At 47.4% G+C, this 14,676-nt stretch overlaps 1 protein-coding gene across 5 annotated transcripts in view; it reads right to left on the reverse strand.

The window, feature by feature from the left end:
• The window catches only part of KDM6A (lysine demethylase 6A), a 1,954,130-nt gene that overhangs the window by 1,234,332 nt on the left and 705,122 nt on the right, over window positions 1–14,676 (reverse strand). The gene's annotated exons all lie outside the window — the stretch shown is intronic.

The following is a 14,676-nucleotide window of genomic DNA, read 5'->3' on the forward strand; positions in this document are numbered from 1 at the left end:
CTGTCAAAACAGACCAATAATTTTTAACCATATGGTGTCTGATGTGCAAAACACCATATGTAGTTAATGGTATTTATATACTGTTCATCAAAAATAATTGAAATGGAATTCTTGAATAATTAATAATAAACCAAAACTTTCATGATTAACACAAGAGCTTCAATTTAATTCATCATTTCATGGCCCAATGAGTTTCGAGTATTCACTCTTCATCAAGGGCAAAATTCACAATTTTCAAAGTTTCTACAAAAGCAAAAACAAATTATGGAAGTAAGTATTCATGAATATTATAATAAAACTTAAACAAATCTACTGTGCAACAACAGTTTGTGGCAATCAAAACAATATACATCTTCAAATCAAGCATGATAAATACATGATGTGTAACATCTATGTAGTGCTTCAATATTGACATCAACATTGTTATCAACCTAATGATGTATATTTTAAATTTAAATTAGTGAATTCAATACTCCAATCGGTCCAGAAAACTAAGAACTATTTATTTGAACCAAACCTGTAGATAAGTGTATGATTGAGAAATAAGTATAGAAGATGTGAAGAGAAGTGAATTCTGCTGACTTTGTGTTTAGGATGTATTTTTCAAACTGGAATAGAACGCAGGGAATACAGGATACTAACTGCAAAAAAAAAATGTAATCGGGGATATTAAGGGCTGAAAACGCACAATTTAACAAAAAAGAAATTTATGTTAAAAGGAAGGTGCTAACCTTATTAGGTGCATATGCCACATGATGACACTCCAGCCACCGCAGTGGTTTCCAAAAGGAATGTATATCAAGCCCGTACTCTATTTCTATGAGTGATCAAAAAGACTCCAAATCAGCGAACTGCATGGGAGGGAAGAAAGTATATAAAAAGTGCTTAGTCTCATGGTGTAATGGACCAGGTCTACAGTAAGAGAATATAAATCAATTCAAGACTTACTTATTTAAACGAAAAAGAAGTCGCTCCGCAGACTACGCGAAGAATGACAGGAGCAGGCGCCGCCGCTGCTGGATGTTAAGATTTTTATCGTTGTCCACTTAATATAGTGTCATTAGGGTGACGATTGCGCGTCCTACGTCACACGCGTCATAGTGTGACCCCGTCAGCGGGAGCCGACGTCATTGTGCGCATGAGTCATGCTATTGTCCGGTAATTAGCATGATTATAATGAAAGACGCGGCCGCGTCAGAATTAGATGTGTCAGAAGCACATGAGCGTGATGACAGCTAAAGTTCTCATGTACGATTGTAAGGGGAAGTGGAACGCATACAAATGCATTCCGAAACCGGTCGAGATCGAGTGCCCAAATAAATTTAGCCAAACAGAAATGTAGGAATACGGTTCAACAAAATGTGTGAGTGTAATCATAGTAGGTGTTACTTACCCAATTGTATATCCATATGGGAAGAATAACTCAGAAGTAGTAGAAAGTGAAGGAGTGGAATCTATATCCTACGAAAGATGGTCATTGGCATATAATATGATCTATTGTTATTGTCAAAAATTAATGTTAACCTCAAATGATAAAATGTTCACTCTGTTGCTGTTCCATCTATGGATTCACAATCTGATACATGACATACACATCTGTGTATATATACAGTACTTGAATATTCATAGTAAGCAACTCCTATGTAGTAATGACTTCTGATACAATATTCAACTCATTTAACAATATCTGGATGTGATGTCTCGGGGGTAGCTATGTCCCATTAAATAAGGTAAAAACTGATGGAAACTGCTAAATAGATTAATGGTAGCTGTTTTATAGAAAAGGTCCCAGATAGTAATCTTCATTAATCCCTAGTGGGTTAAGAGAGTCAAGGCGATGGATACAGTATAATTCTCTTTGAGATAATCTCTTTTGTAGATCTCCTCATCTTGGGAGCGGGTGGAGTACCTCAAGTATAACCACTCATTTGTGCAACCTTGTGTTTGTGATCTCGAAAATGCCTGTAGACGGGTGACTTAATATTTTTGATTCTGTTTGATTTATGTTCTGTCCATCTTTCTTTGGCTTTCCTGGCTGTTTTGCCCACGTAGTATTTACCACATGGGCATCGTAGCGCGTAAATGACATTTTTTTAATCACATGTAGCATATTGTTTGAGTGGAATTTTCTTGCCTGTATTGGCATGTCTGATGTAATCAACCTTAATCACATTTGAGCAGTGTTGGCAGTTGAGACAGGGAAAAGTTCCATTCTTTGGTTTGCTCAGGGTGCTTTGTGTAGATTGTCTTACTTTTTCTGCTTTGATCAATCTGTCTCTAAAATTACTGCCCCTTTTTAATGCTAGCATGGGTGGTTCTGGAAAAAGAGTATTCAACTGAGGGTCTGTTTTGATAAGGTCCCAGTTTTTATGGATTATCCGCTTTATTTGAAAGCTTTGACTAGAATATTTAAGTGTATGTATTAAGTTGTTTTTCATATTCTTTGGTTTGTGTCAAAAGTTCTTCGCGACTGTGTTTCTGTTCTCCTTATCGCATTTTCCACTAGGTCTTCAGGGAATCCTCTTTCAATAAATGTTTTTTAGGATCCTAAATTCATCCTGTAGTTTTTCTTTATCGGAAGTGATCATTTTGATTCTTAGAAGTTGACTATATGGTAAATTATCCTTAAGATGCTTAGGGTGAAAGCTTTGGAAATGGAGAAAACTATTCACATCTGTGGGTTTTCTGAAGATCCGTGTTTTGAGTCCTTGGCTCGTAATTTCAATTGTCATGTCCAGGAAATTGATGGATGGTTTACCAATTTCAAATGGTAAATTGAATCCTGTTGTTACAATTGTTAAGATATTCCCAAAAGAATTTCAATTCCGAGCCTAACCAGATGTCAAACATCATCAATGTATCGTAGCCAGGTTTTGATTTTGTCCTTCGACAGGATTTTCCAAGACAAATGTTTGTTCAAAGTTATACATGAAAACGTTCGCATATCAGGGGGCTACAGATGAGCCCATGGATGTACCCGATTTCTGCAAATAGTACTGGTTGTTGACTTGACCCACTCTCCAGACTTTGTTTTCCCAATAACTTAGCAACCAGTTCAGATTGTTTTCCTTTACCAGAGAGACTCCTCTCCCTACACATGGTTCTCAGAACCTCAGCAGTGTAGTTTGAGAGACCCTCTTCAGTGTAGCTTTTCATATAGAATTGGTGGTGTTTAGCCTTGTGGTTAATTGACCCAAAGCAACAGCAGCACCCTAAGTGTAATCACTCTACTTCCAAATCCTCACCGCTGTACACCAGGGTTAGGCAGAATCCTGTGCAGTGCCCTTAGGGACCACTACACACAATTAAGACAAAAAGTGGTAATACAAGTTCACCTTTGGTACAAGCCCATACTACACAGTTAAAGTGGTAGCAGTAGCAGAGCAGCCAGACTAATCTCAAGAGTAAATGAGCAGTAGCAGAGATTAAACAAAGGGACCACAATTACAGTGACTCAAGCAAACACTGACTCAAGGTTTCAGGTAAAAAATTATAAGTACATGTATTTTAAACGATCTGTTAGAAAACACTTCACTTCTATATATTAGAAACCACACGTAAAATACACTACACATAACCGTTTCCACTTTTTTCAGTGAATTCAAGGTAAGTACATTAAGATTTGCAAGACCGGTGTTGCGATACTAACGTGTACCCGCAGATAGAAATGCTCACGAAGTTAAACACACTTTGTACTTTAGAATTTCAAACAAGGGAAAAGTGGGAGAAAATCAAAGGCAATGCTTTTTCAAGGCAAGGAGACTCGAAGACTTGTTCAAAGATACAGATTAAAGTCAATAGGCCTGCGCCAGTGTCAATGGAGCAGATGCTCAGTTGCAGAGGATCACACGTTGAACAGTTCGAGATTCGAGATGCCAAGAGTTCGTAAAGATTGTGAATTAGAAGGAAAAGTTAAAAGAAGGATGGAAGAACAAACAAATCTTCGTGGAGGAAAAGGGTTCACCCCGATTCCGTCTGGTCAGACAGAGAGCATGACCAAGTGCACACCTTATTCCGTTGGAGAAAAGCTGGTGCCACGGCAGTTGTTCCTGGTAGTTCCTGCAGACTCACGGTTCCTGCTGCTTCAGTCGTGGGGACAAGAAGGACGACGTCTGGAGTGATCTGCACTACCCAGGGATGAGGCCAGCAGCAGAGAAAAAGACAACGATGAATAAAAGGTGCGCTCATTTAAATCAGGAGAGGGCTCTTCTGATGTCTATCCGGACCACTACAGCACAGCAGTGATTTCAACCCAGGAAAGGATTCTCTGACTGAAGAAAAGACGACCTGGTTGATCCCACCAGGCTCAAGGGAAGAAGACTCCGGACTGGATCTTCTCTGGTCGTTGAAGGGTAGATAGCTCAGGACTGCAGCAGGGCTTCACCGGGACTCGGGGTTGCAGCAGCCGTCTTCTTATCTGCTTCTCTTCGGTTCCTTGCAGTTCCAGTGGCGACTGACTTCTAGCCCAAGAGTCCTGCCTTTTATGCCAAAATCCCCCATCACACAGCCTGGCTGTCAATCACTCAGCAGGGGGGTTGTCCAGCCCGGACAACCACCTCAGCCAATCAACACAAAGTGCGACTTGGGTCTCCAAGGAGACCCTGTGCAGGGGGTGACTACACCCCTCCCTCACATTCAGGCCACCTAGACACCCAGACATCAAAGGAGGGCTTCTGGTCAGAAGCCTGCCAAAGGTCAGCGAACAAAGAAGGCAAACCTGGTTTGCCGCGCAAAGAAAGACCCAAGAAGGATGTTAACAAAAAGAAATTGTGATTAAACCCAACCGGAGCCGAAATAAAAAGTATTTGGGTTGGGCTAGCGGGTTTAAAGTTCGAGGCTACTAAAATAGCCTAAAACAATACCACGTTTTGTAATATAATCACGGTAGAAAAATTAGGGTAGATAACACTGCCGCCAGCCAAGTCTTAATGTTAAGGGAGAGAAACACTGCTCCAAGAGGAACAGATAAAAAGGGCTAGGACTTAACCCTTTCCAATACTCCATGTAAGGTAGGGTGTTACTGGATCTGTGGTTAAATTACTATGTAAAGTTAATGGCAACTTTACCCTTTTCTGGGGGACAGTAGTCAGCCCCAAGAATAGAGTTGGTGGGTAGTTTAAAAGACAACCCTGTGTCATTGCACTAAAGGTGCGGTGTAACACACAAAAGAGTGGGGCTACTGAAGAGGTGTACTCCAGAGTCCACAATCACAAAAACAGATGAAATGCATATGGCAAAACACAGGTAAGAGTGGGGGAAAAGCTCCCACTCTTACCAAGTGGAAAAAATAAACTCCAGAAATCCAGCAAAGCTGCTGAGGGACTCACTGGGTAAGGGAAATTAGCCATAGAATGAGAATTCTCCCTAACAAATGGCGGCCCCATGAGCCTGGTCAGCACCACGTTGAGTTCCCTCGGTGGGGCCGGGGCCTTCACCGCCGGGAACAATCGGAATAGTCCTTTCATGAACTACTTCACCAGGTGATGGGACCACAGAGATGATCGCCCCAGAGTTCTGGTGTAGCGGGAGATCACCGCCAGATGTATCTTGATGGAGGCATGGGCCAGCCCTGCCTTGGCCAGCAACAGCAAGTACGGTAGCACTTGATGGGCCGTAATCCGCAGAGGGTTAATCTTCTGTGCGTGGCACCAGACAGAGAACCTCTTCCATTTGTGTACATAGCACTTGAGGACGCCCTGGCCTTTGCAAGCACATCCTTGCAGTCTGCCGGGATATCGTAACCTCCGAACTCTAGTGCTGCAGGTTCAGTGACCCCGGGTCGTGTTGGAGGATGGCGCCTCCTTCTCTGGCGAGAAGATCGGCGTCCGTCGGCAGTTTGACTGGGGGGACGGCGAAATGTCAGAAGGTCCGGGAACCAAATCTGCCTCGGCCACGCCGGTGCGACGAGGATCATCCTGCACCGGGACCGTCTGAGTTGACTGATGAGTGGCAACGGCAACGCATACAGAAACAGGCTGTCCCAGGGGAATGAATAGGCATCGCCCATGCTCCCTCCGGCTGGGGAAACCTGCTGGCGAACCTCTGGCACTTGGCGTTCATCGCCGTCGCAAATAGGACGATCTGGGGATTGCCCATCGTAGGAATAGGCGATCCACTTGATCCTGCTGCAGCTCCCACTCGTGGCAAGAGAGCAGCTCCCTGCTGAGTGAGTCCGCGATAGTGTCCTTTATTCCTGCCAGATGGAGGGGTACCAGAAACATCCCTTGGGCGATGGCCCAGTGCCACAGATCCTGCGCTTCCTTGGATAGGGCTGGGGATCTGGTGACCCCCTGCTTCCGATCTATAACATTGTGGTGGTGTTGTCGGTGAAGACCCTCACCACCTTGCCCTTGAGGGATGGAAGGAACGACCAGAGGGCCCAGAAAACGCTCGGAGCTCGAGGACATTGATGTGTAGTGACCTCTCTTCTGGGAGGCAAAGGCCCCTTGCGTGGAGCTCTCCGGTGTGCGCTCCCCATCCTTCCAGGGAGGCGTCCGTCATCACCGTTTCCTGATGTGCCGGGTTCTGGAAGTCCATACCCGCCGCTAGATGCGTGCGGGTGCCTCACCACCGGATAGCTTAGCGGAAAGTCTCGTTGAGTGAGATCTGGTCGTCGAAACTGCCTGCCACTCGCATCCAACGGGCATCGAGGAACTCCTGCAGTGGTTGCATCCGCAGCCTGCATAGGCGCATGAGGTAGATGCACGAGGACATCATGCCAAGTAGGGACTTGATGGACCTCACCCTGGCCACCTCCATGGTCAACAGTCATTGTACCTTGCCCAGGATGGCCTTCGTCCTTTCCTCCGACGGCGAAGCCAATCGCGCCACTGTGTCGAGTCTGGCTGCCAGCAACAGGGCGTCTTGCGACGGTACCAAGTGGGATTTCGTGAAGTTGATTGAGAATCCCAGAACCGTAAGCAGTTGGATGGTCTTCGCTGTGTGATCGACGGCGAGTTCCCTTGACATTGCTCGGATGAGCCAATCGTCCAGGTAGAGGTAGACTTGGATCCCTTGCAGGCGTAGCCATGCTTCCACTGGTGCCAGGCACTTGGTGAATACCGTGGGCGCCGACTTCAATCCGAAGGGAAGAGCCTTGAACTGATAGTGTTGCCCCTGGTCCACGAATCGTAGGAATTTTCTATGTCCTTTTAGAATGGGGATGTGGAAGTAGACATCCTCCAAGTCCAGCGACGATAGGAAGTCGCCTTACTCCAGCTGTCCCAGCACGTGCTGGAGGGCGACCATCCGGAATTTGAGACTTGATGTACTTGTTTAGACAACGAAGGTCCAGGATGGGTCGCCAACCGCCGGTCTTCTTCCGGAGGAGGAAGTACCGCAAGTACACTCTGGAGCCCCATAGCCTCTTTGGGACAAGTTCTATGGCTCCCTTTCTTAGCATCGCTCGTACCTCCAGAAGTAGTTGTGGGACGTGGTTATCCATCCTGGCCACGGGTGGTATACGGGGACACCTCTGAATATCCAGAGTGTGCCCGCAGGCCAGGGCATCTAGCACCCAACGATCGGTGGAGATGTACTCCCACACGCTGATGAATTTTGCCAGCCGGCCTCCCACCAGGGTGCTCGGGTGGGGGGCCCCGACACCACGGCCGGTTCAGTCCCATTTCGTCGCGGCCTTGACCTCCTTGGTGACGACAACGTGATCCTCCTGTCTTGCCACGTCCTCTGCAGGCTTCCTGCGATGAGGAGCGGGCCGCTTGGCGGTGCGACTAGGAACCGCCGCCGAATACTTTGGAGGCACCTTGCTTGCCTCCGGAGTTCCGAAAGGACGGCCGTTGTTGACGAACACCCAAGGCCTGAGCCGTCTTGGAGTCCGCCTCGATGGCCTGCAGTGACTCGTCCACTGCCTTGCCGAACAGGTTATTCCCGTCGAAGTGCATGTCCAGAACCCTGGTTTGCACATCTTGGAGGAAATTGGTGTCCTTGAGCCAACCGAGCCGGCGAAGGCAAACGCTGTTGGCCATCTGGCGTAAGCCGGTGTCGGCGATGTCTGTGGCCACCGTGATGGCGTGGTCCAAAGCCACCTCGCCTTCCTCTAGGATTTCCATGGTCCGGGAGGAAGTCCAGGAGGGGAGCAATCTGGAACCACATCTCCCTGTTGTAGCGTGCCACGATAGCGAGGGCGTTGGCTGCTTTAATAGTCGTCACCACCGACGAGATGACCCGCTGTCCCATTGCGTCCAGCTTCTTCCCCTCGCCGTCCGGCGGGAACGTTGAAGTTGAAGACGTAGCGCCCGCCGATTTCTTCTTTGCCGCTGCGGAGACCACCGATTCCGGGGACGGCTGTACTCTGAGGCACATAGGGGCAGAGTCCAGGACCCGGTACTTCTTCTCGTACCGGTGTCTCTTAGCAGGAGCCATGGACGGGTTCTACAGGAGCACCAGCACCTCGTCCGAGATGTCGTCCAGTAACGGGACTGAGAGGACAGTCTTCCTCTTGGCCTCCCGTTGCTGGTAGAGGAAACCCTCATGTTCTTTGGGGCAGACCTGGAAGAGCTCAGATGCCCTGGCGATCATGGCGTGGAAGGAGCCAATTTCATTGGGGGGGCCGAGCAGGTGGTGATGGGAGGTCCATACCATCGTCGTCGTCCGTCCCAGTCGTCTCCGTTCACGTCTCATCCCTTGGGAGGAGGGGGTGGGGTGAAGGCGGGAAGGGGGGAGGAGGAGGATGGACTCGTCTCTGCTTGTTAGGCTGCCTCCCCAGCGGACCAGGCCCTGCTGCGTCGTCGGTGGGTGGTAAGGGCATCCTTGTCCTCATCTCCGTGCACAGGGTCTGTATAGCCATAAAGATAGCTCCTGTATTGTCCCGTGGTACGGGCACCGGCTGCAATGGGACCAACAGCTGGGGCGTGGGGTCCTCTGCGGCCCTATCTTCCTTGTCGGCTCCCCCGTTGCTCTCTTCGTCGGCCTCGTCGGGATCCTTCCCGCTGGCCATGGATTCCTCGAACTTCTTGTCCAGGATCCTTTGGACGCTAGCCAACTCATCCTCAGAGGTGGTATCTGTGTCCGTTATGGCTACCATGCCCCCCCCCCCTTCTTTCTCCTGAGGTTTCACAGGGGTCTTCTCGATAGGCAGAAAAGAGGATTCCCTCCGGGGTGGCAGGGAAACTCTAGCCCCTGAAGGCATCTCCACTGGGGAAGCCTTCGTAGTTTTCGCCAGGGCCGCCACGACTCCTTCAATCGAGGCCTTAGCCGGGTGACTCTGGGCCTTCACGACCTTGGGCGTGCCCGAGGCCTTCACCTTGGGGGAGGGTCACCGCCTGGCTCCCCCTTGGCTGTCTCCATCGGGATCGACCAGGGCTTCTCCCGAAGCTTACCTGGGTTCTCCGACTTCCTCTTCACCGAGCCAGAGCGTTGACTCGTGGTTGATGGCATTAGTGATAATGCGCCCTGCCTGGCAGCCGAGGAGCCCGACCGATCGCGCTCTCGGTGCCCGCGGTGCCCGCGGTGCTTTGCCTTTTGTTTGGCCCCTGTCGCCGAGCACCCTCAAAGGTCTTAGAAGACCACTCGGACTTCTTTTCACTTGCTGATGGGCTCTTCCCCTCCAGCCAGCTGGTGAGTCGAGAAGGACGATCCTTCATTGTCTGTTCGGACATGTTCTTACAAAACGCACGTTCCTTCTCCACGTGCGATTTGTCGTCATGAAGGCAGTAGAGGCACCGAGAGTGCTCATCCTACTTAAAGACTTTCTGTAGTCCGCATCCAGGGCAGCTCCGGAACAGTTTGGGTCCAACAGGCGTCATGCTTCCTTTGTCCTGGGCCATGACCACGCAGGGTAGGCCTCAAAGATCTTCTGGAATCCTCAGAGAAGTGGAAAACTCGACAAAAAGATGCCCTTGAGGGGTGTAGAAAATTCCGAAAATGGGTCCCCGTTGATTGGAAGTAGAATCGGTGGAGCTTGAGGCTCGATTGACTGAAAATATAAGAGTAAACTCTTCGGAAAAATGCAAAACGCAGTAAAAGCTCGAGAGCTACAGCACGAGGACTCCCAACACTTGAACGTGCGGAAAAAATCTGAAGAGGGCTGCCAGAGGAGGGGCTTAGGTGGGGGCAGTATGACCCAGACACCAGTGATTGGTTACTAGTAGAAAGACAGTTCAGAAAAAAAACTGATTTTTTTCCTTTACCGAGGATTCCCAGCCTGACGACGGGGAATATTCATGAGCATGTGAATCCATGCCAGACCCCATGCTGGAGAAACGATAATTGATATAGTGCCCAGTTTTTTTATGAGCAGCTTGTTCCTACCTGGTTGAGCTGTAGCGGACGCTTAACTGAGATCTGTCAGCGGCTCTCCGACGGAACTCAAATCAGCTGAGATTCCAGGCGTTGCCTCTCTCGACTGTAATAATATAGATGCGAAAGTCTGCGCACGCCAAAAAAGGTGACCAGGAATAGCTGTGATAGAGCGGCCTAAACTAGCTAGTCGAGAGTGTGCTCACAAAACAATAACTAAACCAGGCTTATTTATTGACTCCAATTTAGTGAAAATTACTTGATTTTTTATGAAGAAAAATTGTTTGGTTGCTCGAGACTCCAGCCAATTAAGTGGAATTGAGGAGGAAAATGCACTTTTTTATAGTTTGAGCTGAGATCCGTTCTCCCTTGCATAGGCTTCAAACTATTCTCTCAGGTGCGAAACCAACCCAATGAAACAGGACACGCTACCTATGTTTGTTCAAATCTATCGCTGCCTGTCCCTGTAACTGTGGATGAAAGTATGAATGGAGAAACAAATATATTTGAAACTGGAGTTGTAGTTTCGCCTAAAGGTGGGTGCATGCTACCTTGGTTTTCTCCTGCCCGCTGCTGTTGTACTTGCCGAGACCCGACCCGCCATTTCAGCCGGTGGGATAACGCCTCGGGACCCCTCGTCATTCACCAGGCTGAATTGGAATTACCTAGTATAATTTGTGTGAACCTCCATCCTGTAGACTCTGCTGAGGCATTTACGGGGATTAACAAATGTCTGGATGTGCAGATTGGAGATGATGCATTATGTCCTGATGAATGGGACTCTTTAACCGTGTCTAGATGAGGTGGAGATGTCTAGAAACAACACTACTAGAGTTGAAATTGATGCCGTCACTGGTCAAATAGTGCAGAGGCACGTTGTGGTCGCGGTGGACGACATCCCTTGCCCTGTTGCCCCAAGTAGTTTGGAGTCAAACTGGTCTGCCTCTAGTATACATGCTAATCGGCTAGTTATGAGCTCTACTAGTATGAGGTCGAATTAAATGTTTGAGGCTTTAGAAAACGTAACAACAACCTTGGTTGACAAATGCGACAACATGGAACGCAAGCTAGATGTGCATTCCTTGTTGCATAAAAGTACCAACAAAGGCAGAAAAGTCATGAAAGACTGCAGCACAAATGCAGAAAATATCACCTGCCGGTATATTGCTATCTAGAGAGACCATAAATAACACTTCTTGTGAACTACAGAATGAATTAAATAAGGGATATAATGTTACAGAGAAAACAAAAAAAATCTAAAAATAAAACATTTTGAAATAAGGAAGGCAGTAACTAAACTTAAAAAGGCTGGAAAAAATTCATAATGGATGTATCATCCCAGACCGACAAACATCTTGCAATGGAAGGTGATATAGTTAATATCCCTTCAGATGCGAGTCTGGCCAAGAGACAGCCACAGAAACAAGCTCAATCGACAAGTGATATTTCCAGTACTAAGACATGCAGCGGTTGTTCATGCCACCCCTGAGAGGTATGTGTCTAAAGAAAGTAAGAAATCTGCGAAGGCCAATGATATTAGGTGTTTTTTAATAGTCCAGTCCAGAAGGAGCATCCTCCTCCCTTTCCAGTTTGGCATGGTGGGCGCAAAATAATTACAAAGAGAAGACGGACAGCAAAGGAGGATATGGGTATTCTGGATACTGTACTGGCAGATATCCAGAATCTCTTTATTGAAACAATAGCTATGGACTGGGCCTAATAAGAGCTCAGGGGTGATTAATTCTAATACCTCCACAAGTGCTAGACAGAAACCTCAGAAAGAATCGGATGTAATTGAGGTAAATGATGACCAATAAGAACAGCCAATCCTAGGAGAGCCATTCTCAGAATGATGTACGTGCGCTTCAATTCCAGGCAATAGATAAAACCAATGAATCAGTCCTTCTGAATAGAGCACATATAATTGAGCTATGCCACTATATAGTTCCTTTACATGTGTCCTCGAAGGATTTTAAAAAATGTTTATCAATTAGTCGCCACTGCAACCGTCTCCATTAATTTATGGTGTGCAAATTCATCTATTCTAGAACATACCCTGCAACATCATTATCATTTTGGGAACTTGGGTTACTCTTCCAATGGACGGGAGCCGGAACCTTTTTCACCAGAATAAACTCTCTTCCCCTTTAAATTTAGAGGTGCGGCCCAGGGAACATGTGTTAGGCAGAAACCTGTGCAGTTCCCTTAGGGACCACTGCAAAAAGTTTAAGACTACAGGAGTAAGCAGTAAACCCAATTGGTAGCAGTCCGCACCACCCAGATTTACCTGGTAGCTGTGGCTGAGCAGTCAGACTTCTCTCAAGAAGAGTTAGGCAGTATATAGAGTATACACAATAGGGCTAAAAACACAGTAGCACAAGCAAACACTGACCAGAGCTTTGGTATAAAAGTATATAATTATTTATTTAAAAACACACTTGTAAAAGTACACTGGCACCAATATGTCAAGCAAGTTCAAATACAGTCACTAGAAATATATACACCTCCCTAATTAATTATTTGACAAGTCTAGGTTAAGACACCACTTATTTAGCAAAACAGAGGTGAGCGCGTAACCATAGATGGCACTCCAATAATTTGTATAAAAAGGGAGAGAAAAGGCAGAATAGGAAAATCACACAGTACCAACACTTTTAAAGAACCACAGCAAGTCAAGAAAGGCAGGGTCTACTGTAGAGCAAAATGTTCATATGCCAGGCCCACTCTTGGAGAGCTAGGTGGAATGTGCCCAAGATCACACAGTGGAAATGCACTCAAAGTCTTTGCAGAAAAGTCAAAAGAGGTTGGATCAAGTTAGAAAGGTAATGTTAACGGGTCCGAGGTCACCCCAGGATAGAGTGTCCAGGATTTATGTGACACCTTGGACAATTTGTTGCAAGCGAGACCAGGCGGGGCACAGTACCTGAAATGGTGAGAAAGCTCCAGCAGGGGCAGTTGTTCCTGGCAGTGGGTTCAAGTCGGGGCTTCGTCCAGGGGAAGAGAAGATCTTGACGTGGAGGAAAGCTGGAGGTCGTTGCACTGCTAGGGAAGAAACCAGCCGCAGAGTTTCCCGGTTAAAAGGTACTACCCTTTTATTCGCTGTAGTGGTGAAGCGTGGCTATCCGGCCGCCGGGGTAATTGGCACGGGCGATTCGACCACGAGATGATCCAGGAGGCGAAAAAAGGCGAACTGGTTGGTCCTACCAGTTCAAAGGGAAGAAGAGTCTCCTGGAAGAAGATCTTCTCTGTCGTCGGGAAAGTGGCGAGTTTCGTACAATATGATGGTTTGTACTGGTTCTGTTCACAATTTAAGACTAGTGAAGCCAATGGTGACTTTACATGTCCTGGGAGACAGTAGTCAGTCCCAGGGTATGGAGTCTATGTTTGGGGGTCACTATGACACCCCTGTGTTACTGCACTAAGGGTGCTGTGTAACACATATACCAAAAACACATGAAGCCCTATGGAGTAAAAGACCCTATAGCCCATAAAACACATTCCATAGTCAAAGGACATTCTCAAATCATGCCTAAGAGTGGGAGAAAAAGAGTCTCCCTCTTAGCAGGAGAAAAAATTAAACCCCAAAAATCCAGCAAAGCTGCTGGGGGACTCACTAGGTTTGGGAAATTAGCCATAACAGAGAATTCTCCCTAACAACGTGCACTGCCCTGACTCTGCCCTCTGTCGCCACACCTCAGCCCCATTGACGCGTGGACAATAGATTTTACATTGCCTAATGACACCAGTATTAGGGGGGAGGTTGGTGGGAAGAATGGAGGAAAGGGGACTATGGACTAAGAGTATGTTAGTCACTACGGTGAGTAACTTATAATTACTCTTATGTCCCGTCCCCTTTCCTCCATACTCATGAGCAATTACAACTGAGTGTAGTCCTAGGGTGGAGAGGAGACCCTCCTTAAGCAAATAAGTTCCTGAGAACTGCCTGCCCGAAAGCCACATCAGATCTAGAGCCGGCATCCAAACAGTAATGCTTGCATAAAGCCGAGGGAGAGGCCCAAGTGGCCGCCATGCTTATGACTTGCCAAGGGACATGGCGCTGGAATGCGATGACCGTTGCCTTGGCACGGACTGAGTGGGCATGCATGTTGGCCAGGAGCGACTTGTGCTGGGCCCACATATGCTTCTTTGATGGCAGAGACCATCCAGCGGGATATGGAAACCTAAGAGGTCGGATAGCCTGGTCGTGAGCCTCCAAAAGTGACAAACGGGGCGTCCAATTTGCGGAAGCCCCTGGTCCTGTCCAAGTAGAATTCCAGGGCACGCCTGACATCCAGGCAGTGCAGCACTCTGTGCTTCGTCCTTGGGATCGGGAAAAAACGTAGGAAGGACTATTTCCTTGCTCAAGTAGAACGCAGACGGAACCTTGGGCAGAAATGCCGAGTGAATCCGCAGGACTAC

This window comes from Ambystoma mexicanum, chromosome 7p, assembly GCF_040938575.1.
Source record: "Ambystoma mexicanum isolate Mex_15411 chromosome 7p, UKY_AmexF1_1, whole genome shotgun sequence".
Lineage (NCBI taxonomy): Eukaryota > Metazoa > Chordata > Amphibia > Caudata > Ambystomatidae > Ambystoma > Ambystoma mexicanum.